This window comes from Nerophis lumbriciformis, linkage group LG29, assembly GCF_033978685.3.
Source record: "Nerophis lumbriciformis linkage group LG29, RoL_Nlum_v2.1, whole genome shotgun sequence".
Classification (NCBI taxonomy): Eukaryota; Metazoa; Chordata; class Actinopteri; order Syngnathiformes; family Syngnathidae; genus Nerophis; species Nerophis lumbriciformis.
In genome coordinates, this window is record NC_084576.2 from 21,241,002 (window position 1) to 21,257,354 (window position 16,353).

The following is a 16,353-nucleotide window of genomic DNA, read 5'->3' on the forward strand; positions in this document are numbered from 1 at the left end:
ATCCATCCATCCATTTTTTACCGCTTGTCCCTTTTGGGGTCGCGGGGGGTGCTGGAGCCAACACAGATAGACAGACAACATTCACACTCACATTCACACACTAGGGCCAATTTAGTGTTGCCAATCAACCTATCCCCAGGTGCATGTCTTTGGAGGTGGGAGGAAGCCGGAGTACCCGGAGGGAACCCACGCAGTCACGAAGAGAACATGCAAACTCCACACAGAAAGATCCCGGGCCCGGGATTGAACTCAGGACGACTCAAGACCTTCGTATGGCAGCGCAGTGGGTTTTTTTTTAATACACTTTATAAATCAATGTTTATTTGAATTAAATTGTGCACTTTTTTATTTAATATTTTTTTAATTTTAACTGTATTTTTGTATTATTTTTGTTTTTTTTATTTGTTTTTATAAAAATATTTTTTTTGTTTTTAGTTTTAATTGTGTTTTTATTTATTTTATTTTTTAAATCGTTTTTATTTTTATTCAAATGTGATGTTTTTATTTCAGTTTTAATTATTCCATATTTTTATGTTTTTTATGTTTTTTATTTTTTTTATTTCATTTGAGTTTTATGTTTTCATTTTATTTTGTATTCAAGTTATTTTTGTAGTATATTTTTGTTTGTTTTCATTATTTTTTATATTTGTATTTTTTTTAGTTTATTAGATTTTTTTGTTTGTTTTTTATTGAAATGTTTTACTTTTTTGTTAATTACATTTTTAATTATTTATTTTTAAATATTTTTATGTGGTTTTATTTGTTTTATTTATTTGTTTAATGCTAGGTTTATAGTAACAGAGAGTGAAGGTAAAAACATGTAAAAAAAAAAAAGGCTATAAAATAACTATATTTGATTGAGAGTGTGTATTTGATCTCCTACAGTAGCAGCCAGCAAATATTCTCACGCCCACAGACTAGTCATGTGTCCTTGAAGTACACAAATGGCTCCTGTACCTTTAAAAAAGTACACCACCATGGAGCAGACCTGGGGGACAAGATTGTAGACTCTCAACCCGACCCCTGATCTACAGAACAGAATAATTACCCTGTAGAAATAAGCCTATTGTATCATGTTTTTTCACCACAGTGCCATCTGCTGGGTGTGGTAATAATGCATAACCACCACTTCATATAAAATGATTATAGAAAAACTATATTTAACTTATGTATTGTATAATATATACTCTATGTTCATTATCTTCATCAGATGGAAAAGCAGCAAGTTAGTGCGCAGATTGCCTAAAACAATGTATTTTTCACAATAAAATGACTTTCAGAATAAAAGTGCTAATATCAAGCACATTAAATATTCTTTTAGAATCAAGTTGAAAAAGCAGCAGCTGAGGCATGATGCGATGCAATTAAGTGCGGAAATGACATAATAAAACGCATATTTCACAATAAAATGATTTTTTTTCAGAATAAATGTCAAAATATCCAGCACATTAAATATTCTTTAGAATCAAACTGAAAAAGCAGCGGCTGACGTATGACACGATGCAATTAAGTGCATAGGTGGTGTAATACAACATATTTTTCACAACAAAATGACTTTCACATTAAAAGCCCAAGTATTCAGCACGTCATTTCTTACAGAATGACGCTGATAAAGCAGCATCTGACGTGTGACGCGCAGCAAGTAAGTGTGGGGATCGCCTAAAAAAGTGTTTTCTTCACAATGAAATTACCTTCAGAATAAAAGTCCAAATATCCAGCACATTAAATCTTTTTTCAGAATGGAGCTGAAAAACCAGCAGTAATAAAAGTCTCTTTCGCAATAAGATGACTTTCAAAATAAAAGTCCAAATATCCAGCACATTACATATTTTTTAGAATGAAGCTGACATATGACGCGGAACAAATGCTAATATGGCGTAATTAAGCATACTTTTTAGAATAAAATGACTTTCAGAATAAAAGTCCAAATATCCAGCACAAATTTTTGTCAGAATGAAGCTGAAAAAGCAGCAGTTGACGCACAGCAAGTAAGTGTGCAGATGGCGTAATTCAAACATATTTTTCACAATCAAGTGACTTTCAGAATAAAAGTAAAAATATCCAGAACATTAAATATTTTTTCAGAATGAAGCAGAAATAGCAGCAGTTGACGTATGACGCACAGCAAGTAAGTGTGGAGATGGCGTAATTCAAACATATTTTTCACAATAAAATGACTTTCACAATAAAAGTCCCAATATCCAGCACATTAAATCATTTTCAGAATGAAGCTGAAAAAGCAGCAGCTAACGTATGACGTGCTGATATGGCGTAATTAAGCATACTTTTTTTTAGAATAAAATGACTTCCAAACTAAAAGTCCAAATATCCAGCACATTAAACCTTTTTAGAATGAAGCTCAAAAAACAGCAGCTGATGTATGACACGCAGCAATTAAGAGCGAAAATGTCTTAATAAAACATATTTTTTACATTAAGATGACTTTTAGAATAAAAGTCCAAATATCCAGCACATTAAATATTTTTTCAGAATGAAACTGAAAAAGCAGCAGCTGACGTATGACACACAGCAAGTAAGTGTGAAGATGGCGTAATTCAAACATATTTTTCACAATAAAATGACTTTCACAACAAAAGTCCCAATATCCAGCACTTTAAATCATTTTCAGAATGAAGCTGAAAAAGCAGCAGCTGACGCAGGATGTGCTGATATGGCGTAATTAAGCATACTTTTTTAGAATAAAATGACTTTCAAAATAAAAGTCCAAATATCCAGCACATTAAACCTTTTTAGAATGAAGCTCAAAAAGCAGCAGCTGATGTATGACACGCAGCAATTAAGTGCAAAAATGTCGTAATAAAACATATTTTACAGTAAGATGACTTTCAGAATAAAAGTCCAAATATCCAGCACAATAAATCTTTTTTCAAAATGAAGCTGAAATAGCAGCAGTTGACGTATGACGCACAGCAAGTAAGTGTGGAAATGGCATAATTCAAACATATTTTTCACAATAAAGTGACTTTCAGGATAAAAGTCCAAATATCCATCACATTAAATATTTTTCAGAATGAAACTGCAAAAGCAGCAGCTGACGTATGACACACAGCAAGTAAGTGTGAAGATGGCGTAATTCAAACATATTTTTCACAATAAAATGACTTTCACAATAAAAGTCCCAATATCCAGCACTTTAAATCATTTTCAGAATGAAGCTGAAAAAGCAGCAGCTGACGCAGGACGTGCTGATATGGCGTAATTACGCATACTTTTTTTTTTAGAATAAAATTACTTTCAAAATAAAAGTCCAAATAGCCAGCACATTAAACCTTTTTAGAATAAAGCTCAAAAAGCAGCAGCTGATGTATGACACGCAGCAATTAAGTGCAAAAATGTCATAATAAAACATATTTTTTACAGTAAGATGTCTTTCATAATAAAAGTCCAAATATCCAGCACATAAAATCTTTTTTCAGAATGAAGCTGAAAAAGCAGCAGCTGACGCAGGATGTGCTGATATGGCGAAATTAAGCATACTTTTTTAGAATAAAATGACTTTCAAAATAAAAGTCCAAATATCCAGCACATTAAACCTTTTTAGAATGAAGCTCAAAAAGCAGCAGCTGATGTATGACACGCAGCAATTAAGTGCAAAAATGTCGTAATAAAACATATTTTACAGTAAGATGACTTTCAGAATAAAAGTCCAAATATCCAGCACAATAAATCTTTTTTCAAAATGAAGCTGAAATAGCAGCAGTTGACGTATGACGCACAGCAAGTAAGTGTGGAAATGGCATAATTCAAACATATTTTTCACAATAAAGTGACTTTCAGGATAAAAGTCCAAATATCCATCACATTAAATATTTTTCAGAATGAAACTGCAAAAGCAGCAGCTGACGTATGACACACAGCAAGTAAGTGTGAAGATGGCGTAATTCAAACATATTTTTCACAATAAAATGACTTTCACAATAAAAGTCCCAATATCCAGCACTTTAAATCATTTTCAGAATGAAGCTGAAAAAGCAGCAGCTGACGCAGGACGTGCTGATATGGCGTAATTACGCATACTTTTTTTTTAGAATAAAATTACTTTCAAAATAAAAGTCCAAATAGCCAGCACATTAAACCTTTTTAGAATAAAGCTCAAAAAGCAGCAGCTGATGTATGACACGCAGCAATTAAGTGCAAAAATGTCATAATAAAACATATTTTTTACAGTAAGATGTCTTTCATAATAAAAGTCCAAATATCCAGCACATAAAATCTTTTTTCAGAATGAAGCTGAAAAAGCAGCAGTTGACGTATGACGCACAGCAAGTAAGTGTGGAAATGGCGTAATTCAAACATATTTTTCACAATAAAATGACTTCCATCCATCCATCCATCTATTTTCTACCGCTTGTCCCTTTTGAGATTGCGGGGGGTGCTGGAGACTATCTCAGCTGCATTCGAGCAGAAGGCGGGGTACACCCTGGACAAGTCGCTTTCAAAATAAAAGTCCCAATATCCAGCGCATTAAATATTTTTCAGAATGAAACTGAAAAAGCAGCAGCTGACGTATGACGCACAGCAAGTAAGTGTGAAGATGGCGTAATTCAAACATATTTTTCACAATAAAATGACTTTCAAAATAAAAGTACACTCTTTTTTTTTTTTTTTTTATGAATATTTTGGATTTTTGATATAAAAAAAGTGTACTCGACATATGTATCCAGGTTGGTTATCTTCATCTGCTGAGGTCATGTGATGGGTAACGTTCAGCACGTACTTCTGGATTATTGGAACATTACAAAGATTCTCGTACGAGCCCGATCGTCTCTCAGCGGTGCTCATTAGACGCCGCCTCGTAAACAACGCGGCCCCCGGATGAGGTCACACTAATTAAGCAGCACCACCGACCCTCCATTGTCTCGTTATCCCGCCTCTCGTCTGATCGCATGTGGGCCGTCAGACTAATGAATCCGCTGATGAGGCGCAAGCGGTTCTTCTCCGTCGGCGGCCCACGCGGGAGCTAATTAGCTCAATTATTAGCGCGCCTAATTAAATAGTTGCGCCGGCGCTGACAAATGCATCGAGGCCGCACGGACGGCGCTTGTCGTTATTTCGACGGGCATCAGCTCCAACATGGCCGCCCGGGGGCTAATTGCGCTAAGAGCTGTCTGTGGCCGACATTAAAGGTGAGCCGAGGTGAGGTCGGCGCTAATTAGCAGCTGGTGGGAATAGAAAAGCTTTCTGGACATCTGGCGACGCCCTCCTGTCCTCTGTGGGGGACAAATATACAATGTGTGTGTGTGGAAAGCTGCACACTATCAATCACTGTCATCTTCATGCTCTCTTTTTTTTTCCACGGTCACTTTCATACATTTTCTACATTAAAAATATTCAATGTATGTCATTCATGCTAAACTCGTTGGCTAGCTTTGCATTTTAACTGACAAAGCAAAGGAGTGTAATGCCTAATAGTATCAATTCATTTTACCTTTCTAATTTGTATGAGCCAATAAAAAAAAGTGTTCATGGCTGCGAGCTAACGATCAGCTCGAACGCCAGCTGCTTCTCAAAAAAATGAGCAGGTCATCAAACACGGTACGACCGTCTAGAATTTTACCAGGGTTTATCATTAGTAGGGATGCTGTACCAGAGTCAGTACTTTTATAGGCACCAATTGAATTCCATCGGTACTACCAGGTATCAAGTCACGTAAAATTGAACGGTGTCATAGTTCGATACCTTTGTTGCGCGTGGCGTTACGTCCGGTTGCAGACTAAACACGTAAACAATCAGCAGCACTCAGGCAAACTTCCTCGAAGTAATGTTGCAATGTTCAACACCAACAAAGCAAGAATGCTTGGTGGAACACGCTCAGACGTAATGTCAGGCTCCACTCTTCCAAAATGTGCTAGCCTAATGTTGATTAGGAACCGAGCAGCAGAGCAATCAAGGGCCCTATTGAAATTGCTGCGGTTTTTTTCTGTATGTTTGGACGCCTTTTTGAGGCCCTTAACATGCACGAAAAGTCTCCATATTTTGCAGGTGCGCCAGGTAAGGCGAACATTTTTATTTTGGGGTCCCAAGAATTTATTTTCCATTTTTGTTATTTTATTTAAATGTTGTACTCTTGTTACTTACATGGTTTATTTTATTTCTATTTTTGTATTATTCTTTAGTTTTTTACGTTTTTATTTTATTATTTTTAAATCCTTTTTTGTTCTTGGTTTTTAATGTTTTTTTAATTTTATTAAATTGTTTTTATTTTGTTTTTAATTTAAATGTGTTACTTTTTTGTTTATTACATTTTTTTCTCATTTTTATTTTTTATACTTTAATATTTATTATTTTTTAGATCTTATTTCATCTTTTTTTATTTCATTGTATTTATTTATTGATTTATTTTAAATGTGTGTTGTTTTATTACAATTGTATACTCTTTTCTTACATACATTGTTTTAATTTTATTTCTAGTTTTTTTAATGTTTTTATTTTTTTATTTTATGATTTTGTTCTTAGTTTTTAATAGTTTATTTTATTTTATTGAATTGTTTTTATTTAGTTTTTAATTGAAATGTGTTATTTTTTGTTAATTACATTTCTATTTAATTTTTATTTTTTAATGTTTTTTTATTTTGTCGGGTTTGGATTCTATTTTATTTTTTATAAAATTGTTATTTTATTTGTTTAAAATATTTGATATTTGAATGAAATGTTGTACTATTTTGTTGTTGTTGTTGTTTTTATAAAACATATAGTTTTTGATTTTTCCGGAGGGAACCCACACAGTCACGGGGAGAACATGCAAACTCCACACAGACAGATCCCGAGGCCGGGATTGAACTCACGACTACTCAAGACCTTCGTATTGTGAGGCAGACGCACTAACCCCTATTCCACCGTGCTGCCCTTTTAATTAAAATATGTTACTTTATTGTTGATTAAATTTTTTATCTAATTTTTTAGTTTTTATTTATTTGTAATTTTTTAGATCTTATTTCATCTTTATTTTTTATTTTATTGTATTTAATTTTTGATTTATTTTAAATTTGTGTTTTATTACAATTTTGAACTCTTTTCTTACTTACATTTGTTTTCTATTTTGTATTATTCTTTAGTTTTTTTATGTGTTTTTATTTTTTTGTACTTAGTTTTTAATTGTTTTTTTATTTTATTGAATTGTTTTTATTTAGATTTTTATAGATTTTTTTTGTTAATTACATTATCTCAATATATTTTTATCTTTTTATATTTTATTATTTTTTAGATTCTATTTTAGTTTTTATTATATATAAATATATATTTTTTAATTTTTATTTTTGATATTTGAATTCAATTTTGTACTTCTTTATTAATTTTTATTTTATTTTAACTGTATTTTTGTAGTATTTTTTGTTTTTTTTATTTGTTTGTATAAAAATATTGTTTTTGATTTTATGTTTTAATCGGGTTTTTTTTGTTTTCTTATAGTTTTTGTGTTTTGTTTTCATTCAAATGTGTTGTTTTTGTTTCAGTTTTAATTTTTCATACAAGTTTGGACGCCTTTTTGAAACCCTTAACGTGCACGAAAAGTCTCAATATTTTGCAGGTGCGCCAGGTAAGCCGCAAAATGTTATTATTTTGGGGTCCCGAAAATGACATTTCAAAATTGGCACTCTAGCGCCACCTTTAAAATGAGAAAAGATTAGCCCCTCCTGCTGTTTTCACGTATCGACACGAAAATCGCAGGCGACGTCTCTCATAGGGGGACGCACGTCAAAGTGTCATATGATATAAATGAATACAACAGAATGAATAATCAAATTTAATATAACATAAATCATCTAATATGCTTAATAATTTATTTTATTAAAAAAAAATGTTTTAATAATGAACTACGGTCAGGCCCGTTAACAGTACATCCACTCGCAACAAGTGATTACACTACCAGCTCGTGGAACTTTATTGTGTGCGTTTTAGTACTTGCACTTGGTCTTTGGCGTGCATGAGTGCTGACAAGTATGACAAAATGCGGTACAGCGTCAGTGCCAGTGAGGACGCAATTTTGGCTACGTAGCAGAAAGAGAGGGAAAACCAAACAAAAAAGCCTGCCTCACTATTTGGGAAAAACTGTCTTTTTTAGCACTTACTCTGGGCTTGTGGTGGCGGACCTCCGCTCTTATACTTTGGCGTCCGCTCGTATTTGATTAGTGAATAAATGCACAAAGCTAAACACGCCTCTCTTTCATGTTGTGGGCCGTTACTGCAATTTACGAGGTGTGTTGTGACGCGGGATTGCACGTTGTATTAATAAACGGCGTTATTTTTGCACTATTTGCACGTTTTTTCTGCACATTCTGAGACGTTCAGTCGTGTTCTGCAGGAGCTGATGTGGCGAGCTCCATTTCTACGGAGATTCACGCCTTTTGGAAGCCATCCAATTTGCTGTCAAGAGTTTGAGATTGCAGCGACGGAGGACGTGCTCACCAGCTGTGAGATTAAGGGGAACTGATCGATGGCCCTCCCGATTGGCTGCCGCCGACCGTCCAAGCCCCCTCGGTCGGCGCGCTCGTCCTCGGCGGAGCCAAAACCAATTCTCCCCGCGCGCGGGGGCCGAATAGGAGCGCTGACCTCAAGCTTGAAGGCCACGCTTGGGGGCTCCGTCTCCATCTTGTCTCCGCCCTGAAGGAGGGAAACATGGAGGGAATCAAATTCGAAACACCAGCAGACATTTTTTTTTTTTTTTTACAAGCATTAGGGAGAAACTAGGCGGAACATTTTTTTATTTTTTTATTTAACGTCTTTTTGATGACTTGTTTGTGCAGCAGCTTGTCCCAGAAATAACCTGTCAGTCAAACCCTGGTGTGTTGTTCTTCCTCCCCGTCGCTGTAATTCTCTTGTTTTCAAAAGTCCAATTTAAGCGGCTTCCAGGATAGATAAGTCCGCTGTGTGAAGACAGAATACCCAAAAAGAAATAATAATAACAAAGATAGTACATTAAAGGAACGTTTTGTCGCAATATAGTGGGAGAATGAGATATTTTTAAGTGTTCTTTCTTAATCCATAGTCATGTTTAACGCAGCTAGTATTTTTCTATGTAGTGCGTCTCCTCGTGACCTCCTTGCTTTTATCTCATGTCCGCTTGTAAACTCTTTGTTTTTGTCTTAAGGGCTCCTGTTTTGGCCAGTTCCTTATCTGTTTTGAAGTAGCAGCTGCATTTCTTTCTGGGCGGGAGGGGCTGTTTTCGCTCTACATAAGCTGACTCTTTTTGTTTGAATTTAGACCTTGCTGATGCTATTGTCGTGTTGTAAAGGGCTGGTCTCCTAAAGCTTTAGTAAAACTTGGCCAAGTACTATTCTGTCTCGGTGGTCCTTTTTACTTAACACATATGTCATCAAAAGAACTTGGGAGTGACCAGTGTGTTTTATTTCCCTGAGAGGAAGACTGGTGTACTTTGTTTTACTGTTGTACCTTGTTTTTACTGTTGTACCTCGTTTTACTGTTGAACCTTGTTTTTTAATGACTACTGCTGCAAACCAAATTGCTCCTCGGGGACAATAAAGATTTTCTAAGTTCTAAGTTCGCGCGCAACAATAGTTTTAAGCCGGTTTGTAGAGAAAAGAGATGTGACGTTCGCGAATGAATCAAGTCGATGAATCAAAAACGATGAGATCTAATTCCATGTTGTTTTTTTATGGACATGCAAACTGGCAACTGGACTACAAAATGAATCAGAGTTTAAGAAAACTTGGCAACATTTGGATTAATGTTTTATTTATTTAAAAAAAACAAAAAAACATGTTTTTACATATACAAATTTTGAAATATTTTTTTAAAATTTAGATTGTTTATTTATTCATCTATTTTTATTTGTATTCACTTTTGGGTTTCATTGTTCTAAATGGTGGTAGTTCAATCGTACACACACACACACACCGATTATGGTACTTTGTACTCGCATGTTTTATTTACACTTTTTATACCCAATAATGCGTGTTATTCCTACTTATTTGTGTATTGATTTCTATATTGTTAAAATGCTGGACATTTTTTTTAGGTGAAGAAGAAATTCAAACTAGTGACGTCACTGCCAAAGCATGGGAAAATGGCACCGCCTTATGGAATGTTTGCAAAGAAAAGGCAAGAAAAAATTAATATGTGTGTAAATTGTATAACCTATACAAGTGATTATTTCATTTATTTAAAAAACGGTTAAAAATTGACTATAATAAATAGCCAGTTTTTTTTTAAAGGAACTGCGCCTTTTTAAAGAATCATAAAACCCATCTCTAATAATACAGTAAACATGGTTTCTATGCTTTTTAACCACTTGAGGCCCCATAGGCGCCGATCCCGTGGGTGCTTTGGGGCCCGGGCACCCACGGACAATGCCAAGCACCCACGTGGGATTGATGGCAAATTCTTTCTCACCACCAAGCAAAAACTGTGCATGCTTAAATTTAACTTATCTGAACAATATCCAGTGTTGTGGTCTTTCAATTAACTGGAATCCAGTGTGCTGTGGGGCCCTATTGTAGTGAACCATATCTGAGTCATCATAAATTAATACAATCTTTATTAGACACGTAAACACTGTGATAAAGGACATTTTACATCAATCAAACTAGGGATCTAGATATCTGGTCAGGACACTCCTCACTCTTTTGCCTTCACCTTCATTGTCCATTCGCTTTTGGTGACTTTATATACTCTGGACCTAGACGTTGAGTCCGCGACATACTGTACATGGCGGACAATAACTGATACAGTCTGCTTTGCCAGTCCAAAAGTATTCGATGTTTTCCGTAGTCTTCCCTCAACAGCCAGGTAATACAAAGCACACGCTACCTTTTTTTAATCACATCCACGGGAGACCGCATTCTCGTTGTCTCTCCTTTGACAAATGGACAAAGTTTTTCGGTAAATAGAATCACAGCTGACTTGGACATTGGAAAGTTCTCTTGCCGTCTGAGAAGTGTTGTATCCCAAATAGCTGCACTCGCTTTCTCTTAAGGTATTCATGTGTGATTTCCACAAGCGTCTGTTCATGTAGAAGAGGGAGAAACACGGGCATGTCTCGCCTCCATATTTCCAGTGGTTACCTCCGAGTTACAAAACGGCTTGTTATGAAGCTGGCTGTGGGGCGTTCTTTCTGACGTCGCTTCCTGTGTGGCGTCCCTTCCTCTCCGAACTCCGTTTGTAAACGATCAAAGAGTCCATACAAAGCTATTCAAGAAATAGATGGCGCACTTACCCGTGTAAAAATGTGTCCGAGGAGGGGAACCTTGAACGATGGGTTAGTGTGGCTGACACGGGGCTTAGGCTAAATAATTATTTGTTTAAGGGGTTATCTGGCTTAGTGTAGACATAGCCTTAGTGAACGATGAGATCCGATTCCCTGTTGTTGTTTATGCACATGCAAACTAGCAACTGGACTAGAAAATGAGTGAGGGTTAAAGAAAACTTGGCAACATTTGGATTAACGTTTTATTTATTTAAAAAAAAAAACACCATGTTTTAACATATAAAAATTTAGAAATATTTATCAATTTTTTGTTGTTTTTTTTGTTTATTTATACATCTATTTTTAATTGGATTCACTTTTCGGTTTCATTGTTCTAAATGGTAGTAGTCCAATCGTACACACACACCAGGTATGGTAGTACAACTTTGTACTCACATGTTTTACTTACACTTTTTATACACAATAATTCATGTTATTCCTACCTATTATTTGTGTATTGATTTCTATATTGTTAAAGGGGAACATTATCACAATTTCAGAAGGGTTAAAACCATTAAAAATCAGTTCCCAGTGGCTTATTTTATTTTTCGAAGTTTTTTTCAAAATTTTACCCATCACGCAATATCCCTAAAAAAAGCTTCAAAGTGCCTGATTTTAACCATCGTTATATACACCCGTCCATTTTCCTGTGACGTCACACAGTGATGCCATTACAAACAAACATGGCGGATAGAACAGCAAGTTTATAGCGACATTAGCTCGGATTCAGACTTGGATTTCAGCGGCTTAAGCGATTCAACAGATTACGCATGTATTGAAACGGATGGTTGTAGTGTGGAGGCAGGTAGCGAAAACGAAATTGAAGAAGAAACTGAAGCTATTGAGCCATATCGGTTTGAACCGTATGCAAGCGAAACCGACGAAAACGACACGACAGCCAGCGACACGGGAGAAAGCGAGGACGAATTCGGCGATCGCCTTCTAACCAACGATTGGTATGTGTTTGTTTGGCATTAAAGGAAACTAACAACTATGAACTAGGTTTACAGCATATGAAATACATTTGGCAACAACATGCACTTTGAGAGTGCAGACAGCCCAGTTTTCATCAATTAATATATTCTGTAGACATACCCTCATCCGCTCTCTTTTCCTGGGGGTCTGGCGGCAGATTTCTTTGACTTTATCGTTGGAAATGCATCTGCTTTGAGTGTCGCAGGATATCCACACATTCTTGCCATCTCTGTCGTAGCATAGCTTTCGTCGGTAAAGTGTGCGGAACAAACATCCAATTTCTTGCCACTTTTGCATCTTTGGGCCACTGGTGCAACTTGAATCCGTCCCTGTTCGTGTTGTTACACCCTCCGACAACACACCGACGAGGCATGATGTCTTCAAGGTACGGAAAACAGTCGAAAAAATGGAAAATAACAGAGCTGATTTGACTCGGTGTTTGTAATGTGATTGAGAAAATGGCGGATTGCTTCCCGATGTGACATCACGTTGTGACGTCATTGCTCCGAGAGCGAATAATAGAAAGGCGTTTAATTCACCAAAATTCACCCATTTAGAGTTCGGAAATCGGTTAAAAAAATATATGGTCTTTTTTCTGCAACATCAAGGTATATATTGACGCTTACATAGGTCTGGTGATAATGTTCCCCTTTAAAATGCTGGACTTTTTTTTTTGTTTTTTTAGGTGAAGAAGAAATTCAAACTAGTGACGTCACTGCCAAAGCATGGGAAAATGACACCGCCTTATGGAATGTTTGCAAAGAAAAGACAGGGGAAAATTAAATCTAAGACAATATTTCAGGATAATTCCCATCAATAGAGTAATATGTGTGTAAATTGTATAACTGATACAAGGGATTATTTCTTTGATTTAAAAAACGGTTAAAAAATGATCAATAATAACTAGCCAGGTTTTTTTAACGTTTCTTTTAAAGGAACGGCTCCTTTCAAAGAGTCCTAAATCCCATCTCTAATGATACAGTAAACATGGTTTCTATGCTTTTTAACCACTTGAGGCCACCGTATTTTCCGGTACATGGCACTCTCCTGTAGTTTAGACTGACCATACGTCCTCTTTTCCCCGGACATGTCCTCTTTTGCGGGGCTGTCCGGGCGAAGTTTCTTAAATGCCTCAAATGTCCGGCATTTTGAGTTAGGGTTGCGTGTATTTTCAATATACGTTCAGGGTTAAGAAGGGGTTAAAAACAAAACAAATTGTGAAGGTGTGCCGCAGCAGCATTCGTGAGGGAGGGGCAGAGACAGAGAGAGCGAGGGAGTGGAGAGACAAGTTAGCATCGCTGACAGTGACGTCATCACCGTCATTGTTTACTGAAGCAGAGATGGTGACTGTGCGTTATGATAAACGCGCATGCGTCGCCAGGCTCTGCTTTTTATCGATAGATTTATCAGATTCAAATTTTTTATTATCCATAGCAGGGGTGTCAAAAGTGTGCCCCGGAGGCCATTTGCGGCCCATAGCTAATGTTTTAAAGGCCCACGGCACATTCTAAAAATACTATTAAAATAAACAAAAACATAACAAAAGTGAAATAAAAAAGCTTAAAGGTGAAATGTAATTTAGAAAAAGTTGCAATGTTGACTAATAAAACAAATCAGGTTTTTTTTTCTTTCAAACTGTCATTGCTCAAAACATAATATTGAATCAAAATCAATGTTATTATGAATTATCGACCTATCCAAGGTTCCGATTACTTCACATCAAATATTCCACTTTGAAAAATATTTTTGGTGGAAGATTTTGCATATTTTGTGTGTTTGCCATTAAAAACATAGTTTTGTTTGACAAAAAAGGGCGGAAAACAAACAAACAAAAAAACAACATAAAAAAACTAAAACATTTTGAGATGAGGAGTAGATCTGAAGTTGATGTAGACTCCAGAGATTTAAGCGTTAAATATAAAATGTATGTATGCCCCGGCAAACCATTATCATCATTTCATGACCCAAGCAAAACACTTTTTACACTTTTATACTGAAATAAATACACCTACATCTTATTAAATAAAAACATAGAAAAAACTACCAGCAGCGGTAAAGTTTAGATCCATGAAGGAAAGAAGAAAGTGAATGAATGTTTATAACTGAATACATTTACATATGTACCGTATTTTTCGGACTATAAGTCGCAGTTTTTTTCAGGAGCGACTTATGTGTGAAATTATTAACACGTTACCGTAAAATATCAAATAATATTATTTATCTCTTTCACGTAAGAGACTAGACGTATAAGATTTCATGGGATTTAGCGATTAGGAGTGACAGATTGTTTGGTAAACGTATAGCATGTTCTATATGTTATAGTTATTTGAATGACTCTTACCATAATATGTTACGTTAACATACCAGGCACGTTCTCAGTTGGTTATTTATGCCTCATATAACGTACACTTATTCAGCCTGTTGTTCACTATTCTTTATTTATTTTAAATTGCCTTTCAAATGTCTATTCTTGGTGTTGGGTTTTATCAAATAAATTTCCCCCAAAAATGCGACTTATACTCCAGTGCGACTTATATATGTTTTTTTCCTTCTTTATTATGCATTTTCAGCAGGTGCGACTTATACTCCGAAAAATACGGTATACAAATTTGTTTTCTTTTTTTATTATTTTTTTTAATGAATTAAGTAACGTTTATGACAACCTTTTTCCAAAACACAATATAGAATGTGAGATATAACAGAGAATACGTTTATCTTTTTTTTCCCAAAACGCTTACAAAAAAGTGGGACCCCAAAAATTTACCATGGGACCCCATTTTTATGACTTGATTTTGAAAATTCCTAGCGCCAACACTGCTGTCAACAGAGGAGAGAAAATGCTTTATTTAAATAAATATATTATTTATAAAGCAAGTTCCGAGTATCATTGGCAAATTTTCACCTAGTCCCGGCCTTGGCGTGCTGCGCGCCTTGGCACGCATATATGTGTCCTCTTTTTGGGATTTCAGAATATGGTCAGCCTACTTTAGTTTGTGAGCTAAGTTTCCCCACAAAAATAAGCTTTAGGGATTTTATACTTAACTTCAAGGAAAAATGTCGGGAAATCGATCAATGTCAGTCTGGGGGAAAAAATCGGTCGTAGCCTAGCGTGACAAACTGCACGTGGCCAGTTCAAACTGATCTCAGAACAGCTAATGTGACCAGACTTACCCACAATCCTTTGCGGCGTCTACCTCCATATCCCTGCGTGTATTTAAAGACACCGGAAAGCTCTCCTGGACACAACGTGCACATGTCTGGAGTCCACGAAAAAAAAAAACCGTTTTATTGCCGGAAGCGTTAAAAGTAAGTGTCAACAATCAGCAGTTACAGAGTTAAAAACAAAAGAATCAGGCGAACCAGTCACCTTGTGTGAGGCGAGCGACGCCTAACGTTTACGTGAGGTACGACACCACCACAAAACTGACCTTTTCTGAGCTATAAACTGTAGAATGTTCGAGGGCGAGTTCTTGGTTTTTTATGCAGGATTATTGTAGACTGTTTTTTTATTCACTTCCTCCCAGCGCGGCAACAACACACAAGAGCAGCAGTCACGTTTTTTAGTCTACCGTAAAGCAGTTCTTTTAACGTAAACAGCAATGTTGTTGTGACACTCTTAAAACAGGGCTATATTTCCATCTACTGTACATACATATGTGACACAAACTATTAAACTATTTAGATGTTTGGTTTTTATTATCATTAATAATATTTTGTTATTGACTAATGAGCTGATTTTAGTCATAACTTTGTTGAAAGGCTGTTATCTAGTGGCCACAACCGTGACTTACAGCTACAGTCCCTTACACCAGTGGTCCCCAACAAGAAATTTAAAAAATAAATATATATATTTTTTATTAAATCAACATAAAAAACACAAGATACACTTACAATTAGTGCACCAACCCAAAAAAACCTCCCTCCCCCATTTACACTCATTCGCACAAAAGGGTTGTTTCTTTCTGTTATATATATCAATATAGACCAATACAGTCTGCAGGGATACAGTCCGTAAGCACACATGATTGTATTTCTTTATGACAAAAAAAAAAAAAAAAATACCCACCGCCTTACACTGTAAGGGACTAGTGTGCCGTGAGATACAGTCTGGTGTGCCATCCAAGGCGGTGTACACCCCTGGACAAGTCGCCACCTCT